This window comes from Sipha flava, unplaced genomic scaffold, assembly GCF_003268045.1.
Source record: "Sipha flava isolate LNK unplaced genomic scaffold, YSA_version1 111_pilon_pilon, whole genome shotgun sequence".
NCBI lineage: Eukaryota > Metazoa > Arthropoda > Insecta > Hemiptera > Aphididae > Sipha > Sipha flava.
The window spans coordinates 61,633-86,081 of NW_020271729.1; the positions used below are offsets into that span (position 1 = coordinate 61,633).

A 24,449-nucleotide genomic window follows, 5' to 3' on the forward strand; every position below is an offset into this window, starting at 1 on the left:
GCGACGATAAACACCTGTTGCTGACCGAACACATCGTTCGGCCGGGAAATGTGTTTGCGCGGCCGTCGTGTCACTCGAACAGACCTGGGCGAAATACCCGAACGGTAAACCGATTCGTAACAGATATCGGTTTGAAAATCACACGCGTTTTGTAGGCGCGTCGATGAATTCGGACGCGATTAGTGATTTTTGACATAACCATAATCGACTATTCTTCCGACCACGGGGATTTTGTGCACGCGGAGTAACTTACACCGAAGTTCTCGACAAGTTTACACGTGAAACGCAATCAGACAATTGATCGTTAATATTCCGATCGATCGACTTTAGTACGTGAGATGCGCATTGCACTAGCACAAAATTCAAACGTACGTACAGCATGCTGTGATCTATTTCAATGCATCTCGACCCGGATTACCATGGTAGTACAACCGGGGACCGTGAAATATTTATTTCATTTAAAACTCTTGAAACCGAATCTGATGAAAAAGAACTTACTGAATATTGGTAAAGACGATAGCAAGAGTATCCTGTAATTTCGAAAGCTGCTTTACTTATAAGTAATTTTTAATAATTTGTAGTATAATAATTTGTAGTGATTTGTATATATACAAATACCTTTTCCATCGACGTGTCTTTGTGAAACTGCATTTTCACAACTTCAAATTATAAAAAACAAACGTAGATCATGCATTTCACAACAGTCTCTAGAAGCAAATTCGCATATTTCAGTTTCAAACATCACACCTGACATAAATGTGTTATGCGAAAATATGCAAGCCCAACCGTCACATTAATACTCGTAATTATAATATTTTATTATTATTATTATTAACCTAGTCTTTGTTTGAAACTAAATCAACGTTATTACTGAATATTTTTTAATTGCTTTATAGTTATTACCAATTACTTTTTGTTTATATACGTTTTAAGTTTTGTAAAATTATAAGATTATATTTCACAAATATACTAAAAAACATTTAATTTCTTTACATTTTAATCATTTATTTATGTGAAATAGTGCTTGTAAATTTAGTATATCATTAACTATAAATAATTAATGATATTGATTGAGAGGGGCCTTGACAGTTTTACATTAAATTTAAGGAGCCCTATAATAAAAAAGGTTGAGAAGCAGTGATCTATTTAACTTGCGAATGCGTTACGATCGACGATCGACGCGGCACACAGTGGTCGGAAACGTAATCTAGCTTGTCTAAATGAAAATTTAAGATTATGTCATATACCATTTACGACATAAAATCATTATCGACTTTATATTTATTAGAGATAAAATGAAGCTTATGATAAATTTAGATATTTCTAACCTTTTTGAATTCCCAGATAAGCGTATAAAATATATAAATTTGAAGGTATAGTGTTATCATTGTGTTCTCTTTATTGTATCACGTGGTACTAAGTGCACACGTTTTAGATTTCATTTTTTTTTTCTTTTGATATACATTATGAATACTGCTGAACAAGGTAAGTACATTTTTAGAAGTTTTAAAAATGTTTTTATATTATTTTTTATTTTACAACTTTGAAAAATTCCGATTTTTCAATATTTTTTAAATTTAAAAGGGTAGTTTTAAAAATGTATTCGTTTTTACAATTTAACAATATATACAAATTATAGTTTATTTAATGAGCTACACAGATCAAAAAAAAAAAAAATTGCGTCTATTTGCATTTATACCTTAAATGTATTTCTTTCTAGGGACTAGTAATGGAGAGAGTAGCATAATAAATTTGAAATTTAGCCATCTATTTGAATTGTTGCGGAAAAAAAGGATTATCAAATCCTACTAATGTTGAGTTCAGGCTTTATTTATATGAGTTTATTAACAAGCAATGCAACGTAAAGGGACATAATACAGATAACGAAATAGAAATAAAAAATAAATTATTAAATTTCACTATAATTTTAAATAAATAGTGGAATAAATATTACAGAAATTATAGCAAATTTGTTCAAAAAGAAGACCAATGGCTTAAAACTGTTTTTAATTTTTCGTCTAAAATAAAAACTGATAATGTTTGATCGTCCTATTAATATTTAGTGAATGTTCTGAAAGAACGAAGAAAAAAAAAGCTACAGCCTTTATTAAAATCCTATAGAATATCTTAGAAAATTTCCCATAATTTGAATATATATTTTTTAATTAAATAAAAAAATAAGGTAATAAAATAGTTTGAAAAGGTGTAGAGAATTGGTAATGAGACATCTCTTGACAATCCCGGTTCTAGTATCTGGACAACAAAAATAAAAAAAAATAAATAAATAATAAAAGAACAAATTATTCAAAATTTTCCAAAAGTTAAATTCCATAAAGATGTTTTTTTATTTTCAAATTTACCTAACCTCTGTATACAGATTATTACAAAAAAAAAAAAAAAAAAACAGCATTTAAAAATATTGATTTTCTTCAGAGATATTAATTTAGGCAAGCTAGATTACGTTTCCGACCACTGTGCGGCACGACGAAACCGCATCGTAACGTTTCACGCGGGGGTCGGTTTTTCAACGGTAAAGCCGGCAGCGATATTTTACGTTTCTGAATTTTGAGCGTTTCACGTGATTTTACGGCTGCAATGTCCATTAGTTTTATACGCGTTTTCTGGGTCGCGTGTGTTCGTTTTATTTTTTCGTTTGCTTGTTCGATCGTCGACCAAAACGACGTCCCGAAAAGAGTAGCGGGCTGAAAGTGCTGCTTTATTTGATATGAAAGTAAATTTGGTTAAAAACCGTTTACGGGTTCACGAAATAAATAAGCATCTGAAGGGAAGTTCTATACGCTTTTCAGTAAATCAAAAAATCATCCAGTCAAGTTTTTTGAGTGCTGTCGCACGAGTGAAACTACTTTTTATATAATTCGGTCCTGTTACTGTGGTTTGGGTGTCTAGGATTCCAAATAGTTTCCTGTACGAAACGGCAGCTATTTGTTCGGACACAACCGACGCGGAAGACATTGCAACATCAAACTATTTTGTTCCTTCAGCGATTATCGCACGTGTAAATCTACACGCGCTCAGTGGGGCTACTACTACTACTACTACGTATACTTTTGTTAAAATCGCAAAAACGCAAATCGCTCTCATCGCACCTTAAATGATACAACCAACGTGACGTATAACAACTCTGCTACAATATATCGTCTGTTTAGGAACGGATTTTAAACGCGTCTAGAATATATTTCGTGAAGCATACGAATATCGTTGCTATGACTGCGATGACGAACGCACGACGCGCTATTGTTCTTGCGGTAGAGCGTGCGCAAACGCAGGACATTTTTACCAAGACGGGTCAGAAAACAAGATCTTGCTATTGGCCGACGCGGTGAAAGACATAAGCGTCAAAATGAGATAAGAAAAAAAAATTCGTATCGTACGAAGGCGCCAAAATCGTAGGTACCTGTGAGCCACGGTTAAATAACAGATATTAATTTGGGCTGAAAATCTGGATAATGAGGTTATACGAACTACAAATGCAGCTGAATCATTTCATCGACATTTAAAAGACCAATTTCATGTTGCTCGTTGTTCCGTTCATATAGTAATTGATGTATTATTAAAATTACAAAGCGAAACATAATTATTTATGAACTCTCCTCCTATTAATAAATTAAGGATATCTCACGAAAAAATAATTGTTCAATGGAAGAAATACGAGAATGGTGAAATAAATTGTACAGAATACGTGAAAAGAGTGGCATTAAAAAATCAACCAATTTATATATTATAATATTATAATTTACTATCGACATTTTTTTTTATAAAATAGAAATCGATTTATTAATTTATTATATTTATATTGATTTGCATGTATATATTAATAATATTAATGTAATATATAATATAATTTTTATAAGATATTGTAATTTTTAAATAACTATCTACTTATATAAAATATTAATTTTGACGCTTATGTTCTACAGATCTTGGCGCAAATGTTAGGTCATTTTTGTACCTTTGGAGCTTATGTCATACATCCGGCAGACGGACGTATCGTCAGGTGATCATCGTTTTAAATGTGTGCAGATGTGATTCCAAAAGTTTGTTTCCTTTGGTTTCGTGCTATTAAAATAACCAGTGCCGAGACCAATTGAATGCCGACTGCGTGATGTGTCAGAATGTTGTGCAAAGCTTTCGAAATAAAAATAATAATTTTTCTTTTTTTATTACTATATGGTACTAGAAAACGAAATTCTTAATGCAGTTATCCTTAATGTAGCCTCATTGAAGGTGTTTTGGGGGTTCAACGTAACGCGTGAGATTCACAGCTGCGACTAACGATAAATTTGCAAACGTCCAGAAAGCATGTATATTTGTTGTAAAAAAAAAAAGTAATAAACGCATCGACAGCTCACATGATGATGTGTACACATTTCATTCTCTTTTCGATTTCAATTTCAATTCTTGTGTTGCGTGCTGGTAATGATGTTGAAATAAATAACTCAAGACTTTAAAATATTAACTTTATTGAAATATTTCTAAGTCTAATTTATTTAATGTGTAAAATTATTCTAAGTCCAAATAATTAATTTATAAAACTGGCCTGAAGGTGCGTGCATTTACAAGACTAAAACATATCTGAATTAGGGCCTATTCGGGACCCCCTTTATACCCCGATTTCATGGGAATCTCTAATCATTTGGTCATCTTACCCGTGTGCATCACCGGATGTGGTTACTGATATGTGAATTCCATATATGGAGTTTTCTTTGATAGATAAGGATGTGGCCTATGTTTAATAATTCATACGTGTAACTACTGATTATTTGTCGCATATAATATGTATAAAATAATAATCATACGTGATTTATACTCATCATTAACTGGTCCATTCGGTTAGTCATTATATTAATATATTTACTATTGTCCACTCCTGTGTTTCTCATTCCTTGTTACTCATGTGTATCCAAGTATTGAAAATAAATGCATTGATTGTAACACCCTTATGTTATGGTTAAGAGTGCATTCTGATTATTATATTCCTAACTGTATACCACAGTGTGTAATTACTATACATGCCCGCCATAGTGGAATCATTGTGTTATTGTAACGCAATCGATACAGTATTTATATATGTTTTTAACATTATGTGATATAATGTATGCCCGTGACATTATAATATGTATGCACATGACACTTGTTCGAAATACTCTCATCGTCGACTGGTGTATAATATCACCATCAATTGTGTAATACACTAATGTTAATTTGGAACCGCTAAAAAAATCTCAAACTTAGAAATGTAAACGAGACGTTCATGATGTAAGTACATTAGAGTATTTCGCGCACGAATCGTATGTATCTTTTCGACTTCGACACTATGTGCGTTCAAGGATTTTATGATGTCATATTTTATTTATAATTATATCAGTCACACATTTTGCTAAGCCATTTGCTGTAGTCTGTCAAGGTAACCGTATTCATTTGTATTATTGTAATTTAGCTTCAAAGCCAGATGGATTTTAGTAACCGCAAAATAAAACGACAATGAAATCCACATAATTTTTATTCATTTATTATGCCGTCTGATCATACCTACATATTTTTCCTAGAAAATCCTCATTTTCCCAACAAAAAATACTTCTTGAAACGACCATTCTGAATTGATCTTGCGTCCAGAAGCCTGGTACTACGGTCTATGCACTGTTCAAATCGTTTGAATAGTTAGGTGATACTCGCGAAGATACTATGTATATAGTATTACTATATATTATATAAATATGTATATAATAACACTAACTATTCATTGCGAACCAAACGGATTCGAGTTAATATTTATATTAACGATATTATCACGATAAGTATTATGTCGTATTACGATTATGGAGTTCAGATTTGTATATCCTTGAAACATTGAACAGTATCTGCTAATAAAAAAAAAAAAAAAAAATGGAAATGTTTGACCTAAATAATATATTTAAATATTCTATACAAAATTGCTAAAAAAATTTGTATTTGTTTTGGATTTTTCATGTTTTATTATTTACAAGTCCTTTTATTATTTATGTGTAGTTAAAAATATGTATACATTATTTACTCAAAACCTTGACAACACTTCTACACTGTATTCAGTATACAGCACACGCGTGATATGTTCAGGTATTATATGTACGTTCTTAAATTATTTTATTTTTCTATCCAAGAACAATTTCTAATTCATAATACTGAAAGCTACTTACTTTAATATAACACGTGAATGCATACATCAATAAATTATTATTGTGATGTTAAAAATGTTCCTTTTTTCTTTTCGGATGAAAATAACTGTATACGTGTTCTATATATATAAGTTTAAAATAAAAAAATAATAAAAATATGTGTCAATAATGGCTCATTAACAAATTTAAAAAATTAAATAGAAACGCATTCGTGATCGAGGAATTAATTTATGCTATAAGAGCGGTATAAAATTTACATTTTTTTTTTCTTTTTATCGTTGATGTCCAAACCAGATAATATCAAATGAAAATCATATTTTAAATAAGAAAGCGAAACCCTAAAGATTTATGTGTTCGGTCAAGTTATTGTTTGTTGTTGTGAAACATTACAACAAAATGTTTTTATTATGTATACGACGAAAAGGGTGTGAAGTAATTTCCGTTGAAAACATTTTCATAACATCTTAACTGCATACCTATTGATAACAAACTATGATTTTTATAGATGAATTTGATCAATTGAACCAGATAGCGCTTGAGTTGTACAATTTCTCCCGTACTGCAAGCGAACATGTCACGCATTAAACGCGTGTACTAGTGCTTTGCGCGGTTCGTTATTTTAAAGACCAGATCGAACTATGAAATTTACCAGGGGACCGAAGTCGGACCGGACCACACTTAAAAGTTAATCAAAGACCAAAATTGGACCAAACCGACGGATTCATATTATTTTTAGACCGGACCGGACCAGTGATTAAATAACATTTAATAAAGTAAACTGTAGACCGGACTGCCGATCCGATCTTAAAACATTTTGGATCGTTTATGGACCGGTTCGTAAAGTTCAGTCTGTATTAGCCCAGACCGTACTATATGATGCGCTTAGTATTACACTGTATCGGACTTCCCGACTTTATAATTAAATATATAACTAAAGTTGTAGGTTTTTTTTCGTTTTATTTGTTTACATAACAATATCTGTATTTACATTTTAAGTACCATGATTGTGACCTGACTGGACTGATTTTCATTTCTTATTTTTTTGAAACCGGACCGGACTGAAAATAATGCATTTGATCTGAGAACTGGATCGAACTACTCCTAAAAATTATTGAACCGGACCAAACCGACGATTTAATAATTTTTATACGTTAAGACCGTACTAGACCGGACCATGCAGAGCACTAGCGTGTAACTATTACCTGTACTGTTAAAAGTAGTTCATCAGCTATTTGAACGTTATAACATTAATGCGCGTTACAGCTTTGCCGTATAACTAAGTTTGCGTACAGGTACACGTGTTTCGCGTAGGTACTGTATACTCTTGCAGGATCGTATTCAGTGCAGGGAAAAAGGGCATGGGCCAGGGGCGCAATTTTAAGAGGGGTGCATATTTCAACACTACTTATGTAATATTTTTCACGAAATATGAAAAAAATGTGGTAAAAACATATTCATTTGATAATATTGATAAATTTGCCTCTATAAAAGCAAAAAAAAGTACCATTGTAATATTGTATTAAAATAAATCCGACACGATTGTAAAACAAAAACATTTGAAGAAAATGACATGTTTTTATAAGGTATTGATTGTTTATATTTTAAAGTAATACAAATAGTTATTAAAGTTTATTGGTAATTATTACCTTGTATAGGTACTATGTTTGTATACATACTTTATATATCTCAAATGATTTTTTGTAAAAAAAATGCAAATTTCCCATTAGGGTGGATACAATGATATCGCAAATACAATGATTCACCAGGGATGTCACCAGACCTCAATACGGCCCTGACTCTTAGTATAAGAGTAGTATTCGTTTGTGCACAGCGTTGTTTCCATTCGAGCATTACGTAAGCAATTATATTACTGTTGCAATGCAGGGAATGCGAGTAACGCGTGGTCCATACGGTTAACAAGAAGAATACTCGATAATCCCGATTGTAATTATGGAAGTTCACGCGTTTGATTTTTAACTGTATAAAAATCATATTTTATTGCGTCATATTATAATATGATTGATTTCGTACAGAGCTTTGAACGTACATTATTTGGTTACTGTTCGTAATAGACTCTACGATAAATATCATATAGGATGTGATCGGGATTTGATTTGGGTAGCAATGATAGCGCTCACTTTTGTGGTATGCATTAGTAACACTCATTTTAAATAGTACTGTACGGTATGGCGGTGGCGCAACCAGGATTTTTTTTAAAGGGGGGGAGGGTCCAAAAATATAATTATTTTAAAGTAGCTAGCAAATTTAATTATTATTTTATTGTTTGATTAATGTAAATATTGTAATTATAATGTAAAATTGAATGATATTTAAATGTATTATGTAAAAAACAAAGGTAAAAGGTATGCACATAAAGTATAAATTGAAATCTAAGCAATGTTTTGTATAGCTTAAATGTTGTACAGTTGTAAACATGCTGAGTACTAACAACCACTTCGTAGTAGACATTGAGAGCAGCCAATCCATTGAGTCTTCTTTCTGATGTGAAATTTCTCAAATCAGTCTTCGAATCAATTATTCAACTTTGGCAATTTTTTTTTATTATTTTAGAAAGATACACGTGGTTTGAGGGGGGAGGTCCGGATCCGGAGACCCCCTGGTTACGCTATTGGTAAAATACACGTGCCCTGAAGGTTTGGCCGAAGATTTGGTTAATAATAATAAAATATATTTTTCAATATAGAGATTTCACAACTAAAAACGTGATAAAGCTGCAATAAGACCACTATAAACTATAGCTGTACCTATGCATTTCATGTGGTATGAACCCGATATTATGAACACCAACGATTACTCGATTTATGAATATTCAAACACATTTACTGACGGTCGAAAGGTAGAGTAATCACATAGTGCTTAATAAAATTAACTCGATGTACAAATATAACACTCAACATATCATCAGGTGATACATAATAATATTATTCTTACCGTAAGTAGCGCAATACTGTTGCGTATTGTCATATATACTCGTTTATGTAAACAATATAATGCGTCTTCGTGGATGAAACTACGATCATACTACGGGGTCACGTCTAATGCCAAAAATTAGAATATGCAGAAAAATCACATTCGATTTATGATGATGTTTACAACATGTTATATTATGTTATGTTATGTTATGTTATACATAAATCGACAACACAGAACGTTCCGATGACGTTTTGAGGAATCGATAGGTCTTTAAAAGCCACTGAAAAAGTTGAAATTTGTGTCGCTGTATTTATCCATGTACACTAGATTTTATCGTTAGCGAATAAAGAATAGGTCAATATTTTTATCAATAATTAATCATTTTAACTTGTATTGAACTTGTGAAGGAATAATATAAATCGAGTACATTGTTCAGACACATTTGCAAAAAAAAAATGTTTTCTTGAATTAAGACAAATGTCAAGATTTGGTACTCTAAAATTAATATTTTGCTTTTTCCTACATAGTGCATCTTATGACGACACATATGAATGATACACCACGTGTGTACAATTCCATACGCGAATGATTTCCGCCCATAACCGTTCACTGCGAAACCTGTGCAAAACAGACACTGAGTCGTGCAGAGAAACCTGTATCGGAGGAAAATTCTATTTATTCTTGTGATAAATTATGATTTCGTTGTACCAAATATTTCATATACTGCAGGATGGTTAGTAAACTTTGTGATTTATACCTCTCTAGGCAATACTAGAAGAAACGTTGTCCGAACAAATCAAGCCGAAAATGTTTTTAATTTTTCTTACACGATTACATTTATTATTTCAGTGTACGGTACTGCCATTATCGTACTGCGACGCAGACAGAAGCACGGAAACGAGACAAATACCGTGCCGTGTACAAATAATCCAAATTATAAACACATGAAATCTTACGCTTTGCACTTATGCAGCGGGCAGTGGAGTACCCATGTGTCTCTTGGGTACGGCGGCACGGGGATTCCGCTGTTGCGCCGGATGAACCTGAGACCAGAAACCGCGACGGAGCAATTTATATCGTTCCCGATCAGATTTCGTGTGGGACCGTTTTTCGTTCGTTAATTCGCGTTTACATTTTCCGATTTGTACCTGGTCGCGAACGTTGCGGGAAGTGTTTGCTAGTAGATTTTTTTTCAATTTTTCACGCGCGATTACGCATGATTTGTACGAAACCAAAAATTACATTGCAGTGCATATACATACGAGATACTCGTACGTGCGCGTGTGTTCCGAGCAAGTCTGTTCACAGCTGTACACATATAACCGTGCTTGAGGGGTCTGGAAACAAAAAAAAAAAATCGAAAAAATCTAATTAGCGGTTTCTCTCGTTTCAACGTCCTCGTCCCGGCGCGACAGACAGATGGCGTGTACACGTATAACGTTATATGTACACACGTACATCCGAAAGGGAACCACCACCGCGACGGTCGTTTCGATTTCTACCGTTAATGGATTTCTCCTTTGAAGTGTTCACCGCGATCAATACGAGCGTGCACACAAAACAATGTATGAACGCGGCGCGCGCGAGTGTGCGTTATCTAAACACGTGTCCCCCTCGTTGTCCCGTGCGTTCGACGCGTTTGTTTACGTGGGGCTTTTAATCCTGCGCGACCTTTTGTGTTGTTCCGGGGAAATTATCGCACGCGCGACACACGGCAGCGCTATTGTTTCGTACGCGCACCGGATGTGCAAAGCGCACGCAGTGGCGTGGCGAACTCGGTGATTTCCAGGGGCAAGTACGTTTTGTCGATACACCCGATGTCGGATCTAGGGGGCAGCAAGTAGGTACGCTAGGCGCAATTAGAGCGCTCTTAAGTTGACGAAAAATCAAAAAAATAATCACGAACACACATATCTTGGCGAGGACGCTGCATTTTTATTAGCCCCGGGCATCAAATTTCCTGGATCCAGAGGGTACTGTCGATACCCGACCGCCCCTACCCAAAAAACCGATATCAACCACATTGCCACGCCACTGTGCGTACACCCTCGCACGAGATAATACGTACGGATGTTAGAAACAACCGCTTGTCCGTTTGTTCAGCGCCCGTCAGCACCGGAACCAGTTTCGCGCGTTCCGTTTCGTTTCTTTTTTTACCGTCAACAATTTTTTCACCGTTATTACCGAACCGCGTTTGGGCGTCGACGAGGAGAAGCTCACAAGTTGTGCCGTTGGTGAGGGGACGCGGCAGCTGCAAACGTAATCGGCACGCGACGGCAGCTGGTGATCAGCTGTCCGCCGGAGAGTCCGTACGCGTACGCGCGCCCGCGCGCTCGGCATCTGCTCGACTGCGGTGCACGCGCGCACCCCGCCCGCCCGCCGAAGCTGCGGCCTAGGCTTTCCGGTTTTCGGCAACGGTGCGCCGCCCCTTCACCGTTCGATTCCGGACCGGTCCCCCTCTCGGTCCACCCCTCGTACCGCACCGCGCGCTTCGGGTGTTTTCGTTTTTTTCCCCCGTTCCGCCGAGCTTCATCGATTTCGTTATCACTGCGGTACGCGTTTAACAAAAAGACTCGTCCACCCGCCCCTTTGATTTTCGATTTTACGGCAGTCTTTTTTTTCTTCTTTTTTTTCCCCCCCACGTATTACGCACGACAAAAACCCACTCGCTTGCGATGCGCACGAAGCACAGCAGCAACAACCCTCCCGAAAGCTGCGCTCGACGGTGTTGAACGTGAGATTCGGCTCACGGCCCGAATTTCTGATGTGTACGCCGACGGTATAGGTAATGGGAAAAATTCGGATTCGCCGATATCCGGATTTCATTGTAAACTCGGATTCCGGATTCTGAAATCCGAAAATCCTAAACTAATGACAAAATAATAATAAATAAACTGACAACAATTAATAATAAATATCTTAATCACGTCATATATAATATATTTTATTAACTTTGTGTAATTATTTAAATTTTGATGACGAATTTTAAAATTAGGATAATATTATATGTATTTAAATAAAATATAATAAAATATGTAACTAAAATAAGTCAACTAGATTAGTTAGTATATAGTAAAATAGTTTAGGTTTTAAATAAAAAATGTAATTCTCTCATTAGAATTATATAACTCGAAATCGGGATTCTGAAGTCTAACGATCTAAAATTTGGATTTCAAAATCCAAAAATCCGGATTTACGGTTAATTAGGTTTTATTTCACATCGCTAATAGGTACTTAGCAACTGGAAAGAACGTAATGCTACGCGCACAGGTCGACATATTTTCGATTCGTCTATCTTGACGCTGGTTGTTAATAGATCGATCGCACGTAGAAAACGAATGTTTTCACACGTCTTTTCCGTCGATTGTACAATACTGTTTGTTGGAAAGTATATTTTGAACGATCCAGATATTTATTTATACATTAATTTATTATAAAACGTAATACACATACACATAACGATGTACGTGCAAGCGTACGCGTGTAAATATATGTAGCCAGTGACAGTTTCCAGGATTTTTTTTTGAGTGAGGTTTTGCGAAACGTTTTCCCCTGAGATATTTTTTATAACATCGCAGTCAGTGATTGATAATGAATTAAGATAATAGTAAGTAATGTAATACATTAATTTAAATCTAAGACTACTAATTTCTTGTATGAATATAAATACAAATTATATACTTTCCCTCATACTTAAAAAAAAAAAAAAATTTTTTTTCTTAATCCATAAAATTATTGATTTTTTATACATATTTTCCTAATTTTGAGAGGAGGTTTGACTTATAGTGTTGGCGTACATGCGACTCGATATCCGAACGCATTGCAACGAAGCTGACGACACGCATACGATAACAGTACTGAATAATTAATGCGATTACAATAAACGCGAACGCGTGCACTCCGTCCCGGTGAACCGTGTGCACGCCGTCGCGCGAACGAATTGGTTTTCCTTCCCTTGCCAACGTTTCGATACGGTCCATCGCCTTTGCGTACAAAGGGTTTCCCGCGTACGCCGTTTTTTCTTCTTTTTTTTTTACCAATTTATTCGTTCACTGTTAATTAATATGCAGTCGTGTCTACTACTATTCTTTGTTCATTTCCGTGAAACGTTCATTCGCATTTCGTTCGCGTTACACATTTTCTGCGCATTTTCGTGTAACTTCAAAAAAACGGAAAAAACGTTGTTTTTAATTCATTATTATTATTTTTACGGATTCTCGTATGCGTGTTTCGAAATTTACCACAACCAGGTCAGAACGCGTACGAACGCGCTAACATTTGATAAATCGTTAAGTGATTAAACGTATATGCTGGAAAATACTCCGATAAAATAATGCATTACTTTAATTTATGCAATGTTTTTCTTAAAGTTCTTCTAAACTTTTATTTATACTCAATACATGATGATGAATCATTTGTTTCTAATTGTTACGTGTATTATAAATATATTTATATCCGTTTGATTACGTAAAATGTGAATATTTTGAAAATATAAAATTATTTATTTCATCGGTCCCACAACGATATTTGTATTAGCACCTAAGACCCCTCTGTGACAAAATTATAAATATATATATATCGTTTTAATCATGAGTAAAAAGTTTAAATATACCATAGAATAATAAAAATTGAAAAAAAAAAAGCTTCTAGCATAATATTATACTAATGATAAAAATTAGGATTAAACGAGATATATGTATAACAGATTATAAAAAAGTAAAATTACTTAGCAACTTGGCTATAAATATAAAAAAAAATTGTTCCTCCACATTATTATTTTTAATTACTACTCATAATCTCGTTGGTCATCAAATACAGTTTTTTTTTTCTTTATATACACAAAATATAATTATCCACACAAATTATCTTCTTATCCTATATTTTCACCACCACAATTTATATTCTGCTCTTTTGCTGTGATCTCATATAATCACGATTTTAATTTACATTCAAGCTCAGTACCTGCTACGGCTACATTGTACAAACCGGGTTTGCACTACCTTTTTTTTTCATCGTCTACACCACCTTAAATTGACCTTTTTCCCTTTTTTCGACAATTTGTAGTTTTACGAGATCCACATTCTCCGTTCTCCGGGTACAATTTCATTCCGTTAACCCATACGTCCACTTAAACAGTCGTACCTCAGATAATTATCTCTCTTATTATCCGTCACTTAGCATAATGAATAAGCGAACATACCGGCAGGATCGTCCAAATCATAGATTTGGGAGCACTACCATATGTAAATTAGCTACTCGTGAAATAATAATACGGCCATATATGCTTCTGAGTTTCTGTTATGCAGCGTACGCGCGCGTTTGTTTTCGCACACCGTCAGGGGCCCGTACGTTATTTTTATTTCCAACCTAAAATATTATTATCGTCAATACGTGCTCAACAGCTGACCGTGTACTTTTTCCCCGTTGCGAGACTAGACGAACGGTAGACGCAAAGTGACGATCACATGTTAACCGTGAAACGGTGTTCTGTATGAAAAACATAACCTAAACCGAAACGGAGGAACACTTATTGCCCGAAAACGCTGCCGTTGGTGGTTTACCACGACGTTTTATTCGTTAACAGCGTTACGGTAACGGCGTCATGAAAAAAATCTAATCTCGCACGTGTATGAAATTATTTCCGAATACGTTTCCGAGTCCGTATCGTTTTCGCGTCGATAACGACGCGGTTTCCAATGAGCATTAAACATTACACATAATATTATATATTAAACTACATTGCATGACGCGTGTGCACAACCTTTTCTTGTCCGACAGTCAAAGAATTGATTGTGCAGGAGCCGTCGGGGAGTGATTATCGCGTTTCCGTCAGACGAAACCATGGTCGAATTCGGAAAACGAAAAACTCGTATCCGTAACCTATTGCACGCGGTCGTTAGCTATTCTTCTATGGACGAACCGAAGCAGTACGACAGCACTGTGTATTCATATTGTTTTTTTGTCTTTATCCTACTATAAAATATATCCGTACGTGTAACTATGACCTCAGAAATGTGTACCGGGTAACGCGTACGTATGACATGTGTGTAAACGATTATTATTATTATTGCATTGGAAACAAGAAATCAAACACATACGTGTGCACGACGGAACGAGCGAAGGACATTCGTTTCAAAGACCCGTTCGCGAGTCCAAACGCATTCATTTAATTTTTTTTTTCTTAACAAATAAACAGGTGTTTAAATGTTTTGTGAGGATAGTAGAACGGCAGCGTATACAAGAGAAAATATATAATCGCGCGCGCGTACAGTGCAAGATACGTATATTTATGTAAAACACAATCAGCGCAGCTGTATTTTGTGTGTGTGAAACGTTTTGGTGTTAAAATTTTTGAAATTTCCAAGACGTATGGTGATTTTGAAAGGAAAAATAAAACCTCATGCAATTAAATGTTTCTGCAATCATTGCGATCTCCGTCGGACACGCGTACATGCTGTAAACGTGGTTCAATGCACACCACCCCACGTGATTTATACATAATAATCGTACTATACAAAATTCTTTAGATTCGAAATGCATTGACTTTATAATAGTGCATCCCTTATTTCTCGCAATCCTGAAGTTCTTAAAGAAATATTTGCCGAATAACGCTATAATAGTATAATTTACCTAGAAATGTTAGACCCGTTTGTTATCTGTTATTGGGAAATTTCATTAAATTGCTAGTTTAAAAGAAGATTTTAAAAATTGAAGTTTTTTTCCATTTTTATCATATAAATCATTTTAAAATGTATTTTATGTCTTTATTATACATGTATTTATTTTTTTTTAATAAAATAAGTATTATACTTTAAATTTCATCGATAGATTATTTCTATGATATTTCAAATACATAAAAAATATTTTTCGATTAGGTCTCACAGTTTTTTTTTCTTTTTTATGATAACTTATCGTTTATATATATTGCAAGGAAAAATAGATAACTGCGAATTACATATATTTAATTAGCATGATATTTCGAGTGAAATGATGATTTATCATTACTTTTCATATTTACTCTAATATCATTTGAGTAGTTTATTTCTTAACCAATACAATGTTTAACGTATAAAAGTATTCCAACCTTATATGTCTGCATTATCTATTTATATATAATATAATCATCTTGTCCAAAAAATGAACACTTGGATTCAGGTCTTTTATTAGAAAATTGTTTGTATTATAAAATAATTTATACACAATGAAGGTGTTTTTCTTTTTTTTTTTTTGGATAAGGTTTAACATAAACAGACCAATACTCAACTTTATCACCTAAAAACAGTCATAAAATCTAAACACATCTAAACTTCAAAATGCTTATTTAAAGATATATCATAAGATCAGTTTGGTCCAATAAAATCCAAATCTGATGTCCTGCTAAATATTTCAACTTACGTTTACTGCAGACCTCTCAGTCCATTAATCTCAAAATCATAACGGTAACTCCCTGGTATATTACTAACAAAGACCTTCAACTTCCGACACTCACTGAACTCACCGAAAATAATTCTAAAAGATTCCTCATCAAATTATCAAGCCATCGAAATCTTCTCATCAATAATATGTTTTCCGTTTATCTCCTTGGAAGTGTCCAACGTCTTCTCAAACGTATTTTATCTAGAGATCTACTCACATTAGAAATAAATTAAAACATTAATTTAAAAAAACTAGCAAATACGAACAGTTAAATTAATTTCTGGGTATCATTAGTGAACTGCTTCCTCTATAAGATATTCATGTGAACTATATTTCTTGTACTTACAATTTGCTTATTGTTTCAGATGACAGATAAAAAAAAAAATTGGTAAGTACATAATGTTGACGAAATATACGCATTAATGTTTCTATTAATAATATCTCTAAAAGAATAAATTATGCACTCACAAACAAAATGTATGGCTAAATAATAATAAATAAAAACCGTTTGATACGGAAAAAGATTATTTTTATTATAGTTATTATTATTTTATTTTTTCAATCATATGTAGGTACTAGTGAAATATATATTTTTAATACTTTAATTTCAGAACCTTTTGCGTATTATTGTATTAAAATCAGAAATAATGCGATTGTGTATGCGTCATACTCTTATTAAATTATATTTTATTTTCAAACAAAAAAAATAGGAAACATTGATTTCTTTGGTATTTTTCCGTGTCGGTATAATGTCCGTATTAATAAACTTCAATTCGCCTGGGTTATAGAGAGAAATAGACGGAGATTCTGACAAAACAATGGTAAAAACTTCGGAACTCTATACGTACGAATACTTTATCGTTATGCATTCGTATGGAATAAAACTTTTTTTTTATTTTAATGTTATCTGATACGTTTAATATAATATGAAGTGCTCATGGCTACGAAGAGCGCTGTATGTGCAACACAATAATATAACCTAGCACTGTTTAAAATATATATACATATTAGTTACAACGTCCTCTTGGGATGGATCAAAATAGTGTACAAGTCCAATGAATTGTTTGAAGAACAAAAGAAAAAAAAAAGAGAACATAAAGTTCTTCTGCATATTATTAATACATGTCTAGTGAATAATGAATGATACCATACGGTAGTGTTCACTTTTCTATTTGGGACCGAGTTGAAAACTGAAAACTTGAACAAGTTACACGAATACTTACGAATAATAATAGCTGCAGCTGTATTTTATAACACGGCATCGGTTGTGGTACGGTACATTATAGTTGAACACTGATAATCATTTCGGATGTCTCGTGTACCTGCTCCCGTGGGAAACGTCGCACCCGAAAAACGTTTCCGTGCGTATATTTCGATTTCCTGTTTGTGCGCAATGCAAGCGGTGGTATATCTTTGTTTGCGTGTTAAACGTAAGAATCAGAATCCAACAGTATCGTATAATATAATATATTATGATACGCATGATAACAGACCACGAAGAGTGTTTCGTTTCCTAATAGCTAATGATCGAGCTGCGTTTCAAAAAAAAAAAAATATAAGTACTTTACGTTATACTCGCATTTTACTCGGAGATTTTCGTTTGGCCGCGTAAATAATTTCCAATAAAAAGTCTACGTTTTAAATAACACGTGATCTCCTGTGTCGGTGAAAAACTGATCGATCGTTCGAGTTGTGTACCACGAGAATCACCCTGTATGATATTATTCACACTCGAATGAGGATGTAGTCGTGCGATTTGACCATCGTTCGAGTGCGTCGTGCGAGTGTATGGTTTTCGCCCGACGTTATTGTCGTGCGGTTGTCGAGAGGGGACCGAACATCCGCAGTGTACGCGTGCGCGGTGACCATGGCAGCGGTATTTGTTCCAGGATTCGGGAATAATTTCGAAAATTACTCAAAAAGAACACGACCCCTCGGGAACGGTAACAGTGCGTTACAGAGCGACGGCGGGGATTAGGATCAAATTTCCCAAATAAAGAAACGACACGTCGTTGCTACGGCAGACAAATGACTTTAGCCCTCGAGCACTCTTGCTCTCCGTCTTTCTCTTTCTCTATTTTTTCCGTCTTTTATATATCCGCTTTAGACGCGGTGAGATACTTTGGAAACGTGTCGGCAGTACACACACGCGCGCGCACACGCACGCATACACATGTATATATAATACATTTTATACAGTTAGTTTAGTTAGTTACATCGGATGTACACATGGTGTGACAAACGAGGGAAATCCATTTAGAAACATTTGAAAATAATGAAACAGAAAATACAACGATTGTATGCGAATATTTTTCCCGCCATTTTTTTTTTATTATTATTTTTTTTTTTTTTTAATGATCCGTCAACACGTTTTCGTTGACGGAGACTTTAACAATACATCAAGCCCCATCATTATCGTTGTTATGTTTACAATAATAATAATAATAATAATAATAATAGTTGTAGGTTTAGTTCAACGCGCGTTCTCGAAGAGCCTGAGAAAATCACCTCCTAGTGAGCGAGAGAGACAGCCCCGAGAATTATTACAATACACGCGAATGCTACAGCAACGATGGCTGCGTATAAAGAAAACGGCCAATAAATATCGGGGAGTCGTCGGCCGTTTAATAGATTTTTTTTTTCGTTATTATTCCGTAACATTGCGAGAGGTAAATGTTTATTAAGTCAAACAGTCATCGCCGCCGCGGCGGTGATGCCAAAGGGGTGAGACAATTTTACGATAATGGGACAAGGTATAAAACACAATGGGAAACATTTAGCCGAGAGAGTCAATAATGAATATGAGCGTCTTTGTACGGTAATGCGTGTAAAACGAACAAACAAAATGGGTTATACAGCTGCCGTACGTCATCGGTTTACCATTGTGGATGTATATTTTGTGGTGCGAATTCCGTTTCTGACGACGGCGACGACGACGTCCATCAACGATCGTAATCGACCTTGCCCCGACGGAGAATCCTCTCGGGGCACCCCACCAAAAACTTTTCGGAGATTAATCACTCATGTATATATATATATATATATATAAATACCTCGAGTTTCCGTCACGGATACGTCGCCTTTGGTATTTCTAAAAGTTTTCGACACAAACTTATCGCGCACTGAGACACTGATAATTTTTGTTTTGCCCTCAACCACCCCTAAAACTATATGAAGTTCTATATATCATTACATACGCGTGGCCCGTGTAGAATTATATCATTCTTCCGGATCATTCGGCTATTTGTTTATGGACGAAGGTACGGGAAACTGCAGCGTCTGATTTTTTATCGACGCATTACATTCTTGTTTCGCTTTCGTGAACATCGGCTCTGATCGAATAAAACGAAAAGCAAAATCAACGTGGACGAACGTCGTTCTAACGTTTGCTTCGTTACGGGCTCAGCACGGTATAATGATATGCATGTATTAGAACGAAACTGTTTTAAAATTTTGTGTATTTAAGATTTATTAGTGTAACATATAAATGGTATAGTTTAAGATACGTTTAGTATTAATTGAATCAAAAACATATTTTAACTATATTGTTAAACAAATACAATTATTTTTTGAACCGATAAATTATTTATGCGCTCACGCTTGAACCTATAGCTACACACACACACACACACACACTCGATATTGAACTGTGAATAATAAATAGTTATTTACATGTAATTTTCGATCACGGTAAACGTAACCTATTGGAATATCAAAGCATCGTATTAGATGTTTTTAAACAAATATAAAAATTATATTAATATTTGAAACGCGATGTCTGGCTATAAATCTATGGATGGGAGTATTTATAAGTAGTTATAAAAGTAAAAAGTAAATAAATAGTGACCAGATTTAAAAAAAACTTTTAGAATGAATTTCAATCATTGAGCTTGAAATTAGTTTATACGTAAAACTTTTTTTCTTTCAACTAGTTCCTAGTCAGATTTTATCAATAATACAAATTATTCAGAGATCCAAGCACTTGTTTTTTTTTTCTTTTTACTTTCCACACGAGTACAATAAATCACCCAATTATTTTATGCACACTTTATAAACACAAATTAAGACAGATATAATTGAAAAACTTTCCGAGACCATAGCTGCATTCTCAAAAGTGTATTCAGTTTCCGAGTAATTATACTTAGGGTATTTCGATGTAACGTAATATGACGCAAAAGTATCAAATGTTGTTCGGTCTATTACACTGAATTTCGTTTTACGATAAAATACAATAATTTTTACTTATAAGTATATTTTATTACAGCCAGAGTTTTAAAAATATTATGTTGTCTTCTGGTTTATAACCACGGCAAAAAAGGACCGTTTCACTCTCTTTGTTCTTTCTCCGTCTCCGATCGTTTTTCCCCGATGTATACAGGTCGATTAAACGCAATCGGTTCCTCCAACATAATACGATAAATGGTACGCGCGCAGAGCATTGAAAACTCACTCCTGTTATTATACCGTTGTTACTAATAATCGTATATAATAATAAGAGACCGGAATGCAGTGCTTGCACGCGCGCACGCGTGTGTGTGTGTGTGTTAGTATGTGTGTGCGTGTGCGTGTGTGTGTGTGTGTGTGTGTGTGTATGTGTGTAATGTCTGTCATTATAGGGATAAAACACTGGCACAAAGAGCATCGTTTAAAATCCAGACCATATGCGTGTGTAGGTATAGGTTTACGTTTAAAAATAGTAATAATAATAATAATAAGTGTACAAAAATATTATACCGTAGAAAACCTCACCTCGGGTTTATCACAGGCTGTATACACGCGCGCCCATAGTGATGCGGTACTAGGGGGGGGGGGGGGGTACAATATACGCTTTGGCCTTGCGGTGTTTAGATGTAGACTCTTTCACGAGCGTTCGACGAGTAGTTTATTGCAGTGCCAGGACACGTCGAGGATTCGTTTCTAGGTAGCGCCCGGGTTCCGTTAGAAAGGTCTTTTAAAACCAATTTTTCTCTAACGCACACCGAATGCAAAGCGCTCGGAGTATCCGATGTCCGCTTTGCGTCGGACGGAACGCGTTCTGCTGTGCGGTACTTTTTTTCGGGACGCGGCGGCGACGGACGAGCTTATTGTTGTCCTTGTTCCTGCGGACGTGTCGTGTTCAATTACGCGCGCACCGCGTAATTTTGTAATATTATATTACACCGCGCGGTGGTACCGAACCAGTTGTTACACATACGACCGCTAGCCGGGTTTCGAGCGGATGTCCACTTGACGGCTGATTTGTCGGGAATAAGAGAAGAAGAGTGAAAAAAAAGAGACTCTTGTTAAAACATTATTAGTTAATAAGACTTTAGAAGACCGAATGAAAATATTTGATTTGGTTTTTTTTTTTTTTTTTGTTATCGGAATGGAAATTATTTTGCGTTCACTTTTTCGACCGTCACGTGCGTGAATTCCAAGATCGCGCGTACAGACGACGTGTTTTTAATATCATGAAATATTATGCGTTTTTGTTTCACGAAAAAATAATAATAATTTTTTAACGGTAATGTATATAAAAAAAAAAAAAAAACGTACGTTAAGCACACAGCCTCGAAAACGCAATACAAACGAATCCATTCAAATTCGAGTGTTGAAAAATAAACGTTCCCATTGGAAAAAATCAAAAGCTATTATCGTTCGTGCGTGCGCGCCCGTAGGGGACTCGTAAAACGAGTGCGCGTTCTGTGCACCACTAGCAAACGTCTTGTTTAACTAGCTGCGCATTCAAGTTATATACATACGCACGTAAATAAGTATGCGTGCGCATTTGTATTCGACGTGCTGAGCCCCCGTGTAAAAAGAAAGAAAAAAAATACAGATATTTTAATCACTTCATTTTTGGCTTTGTTATCGGTCAACTAGCGAGGGTTCCACGAATATTTTCGTTTTTTACGGGTCCATAAAAAATAATTTATGAATATCGCCCCGTCGACGACCGGATCTTAATTAAATATTTATGTTAAGTTCAAACTCCGGTCGATTAATCCAACGATGAATATATTATTAAAATACGTCGTGAAATCGTCACATCGCGCGTATTATTAAATAGTTCCTCTTATTTTATTGTTCCGCCGACGATTATCCGCGTTGTACGTTGCAAACAGCGAACAGTTACGAACGATAAATCGATTTTTAGATACCGCGTTCACGAATCATCTGTCGATAATCATGCCTACTTTATTATGACAGTGGGACCCCGATGTCAATTCTATACGGTATTGCATAAAAATGGAGTCTGAGATAGGTGAGAACTATCACATTTTTTTCCATGTACACCCAACGGTATTTTCATTTGGTAACAGATCAGACGGTATTATCACAGACTGAGATCTTCAACTCTCGTTATTACGCAGACTACCATAATAACAACAAACTTACACTGTGGTACAGTTGGTATACATCCCGTAGTACCAGTGCTCTACTGTCCATCCACATAAATCAAGTATTTCATTCGCAATACTTGCATGTAGGGATCGGCACCGCAGTGTTGTAATGTTTACGTGTAAAATCGAAAAATAAAACAATGGAATACACTTTAAGAAAACGAAGTAAATCATAAATGATTATTCTGTTGTGTTTCACTGATCAAATGTTAACAGACGTCATCATGATTCGCTAAGTTACAACAACGTACACACGTAACCTGGTACATGGTAATCATCGCGAAAACAATGTATTATAAAAATTTAATATTATACATATTTATGTAATAATAAATTCTGAAAAATAACAACGGAACAATGCAAGTCCTGATAAAATTTGCTGTCCAATTATTTCCACGGTGTGCTTAAGCCTTCGATGTGTACACCACGCACGGTCGCTGATGAAATAATTAGTCCAACATAAATCTACACAATACGAACACGTTTAAACATAATATTTGCAAACGGCCGATCGTTGCGCAATCAGACTGTTCCCGCGTTACCATAATTATTTTTAATTATTTTTTTTCTCTGCGCAAATCGCTCCAATACGTTTTGCAAAACGAATGGACCGTTCTCGATCACACAATGTCATCGTTTACGCGGTTCGACAAATAATTTTTCGTCGTTTCCAAAATCGTTCGAGAACTTCTATAGTAACACGACTAAAAAAAAAAAACTGTTGGACGAAAGCGCGTTCTCCAACAATTTTCGTTATCGTGTCAAAGAAACATTACGAACCGCCACGGCACGGACGTCATTGCAGCAGCTACACTATCCGGCTAAATCCATTTATAGAACGTCACTAATAGTCTCTGCCGCACCGCGATAATTATACGTAATACCGGACGGTGATAAAACACATGGTGTAACAAGCGGACCGAATCAGTCCCGTATTGTTGTGTTCAGAAAACCGTTGAAATTCCCGAGCTGTATACTGTACTGTACTGCAGTGCCGAACGGTCGGAGACAAAGGGTTCTCACTGGTAGGCTTCCGAGTAAAGTTTGTTGATTAATGTTCGGTAAGTATTCTCCGAGAAATTTGCTTTAAGTTAATATCTGGTCGTCGTCGAACGAATAAATAAATTTATAATATTTATCGGCGGCGACTACGTCAAGCCGACAAGTAGATGAGTCATCTGGTGCGGTGATATACGATTGCGTACGATTGTCCCTTTTAATAAAACGATTGCGTACGATTTCTCTACTTAGGCCTTAAAAACATTACGTTTGCGTACGAAAATGAATGCGACGTTGCCAACATGTACTGTTAAATTAAATTAAATTAAAAATAATAGTAATATAATTTAAAAAAATCATTATTATAATATTATAGTCAATTAAAAACAATATAAGATATTTAGGTATAAAAAGTACAATAAAAATACACATAAGTTATAAATCAAAACCTTGGAATCGATAATCAGTCCCTGATAAAAAATATAATACATTACCATCTATTTTAAATTGGTCGCATAGTTTTATTACATGATTAATTGTTTGC

General features: G+C 35.0%; 1 long non-coding RNA gene across 3 annotated transcripts; it reads right to left on the reverse strand.

Annotated features, from left to right (window-relative positions):
* Nucleotides 1-4,749: 4,749 nt before the first annotated feature.
* LOC112689199 lies at nt 4,750-11,439 on the reverse strand. 3 transcript variants are annotated; one of them, XR_003149108.1, is made up of 3 exons: nt 11,265-11,439; nt 10,064-10,444; nt 4,750-5,879 (listed from the first exon to the last, which is right to left on the reverse strand). It is a non-coding gene; the product is annotated as an uncharacterized LOC112689199 (long non-coding RNA). The 3 variants fall into 3 exon arrangements; XR_003149106.1 differs by having other exon boundaries at nt 4,750-5,882; XR_003149107.1 differs by having other exon boundaries at nt 4,750-5,882; nt 11,176-11,439.
* Nucleotides 11,440-24,449: the final 13,010 nt, after the last annotated feature.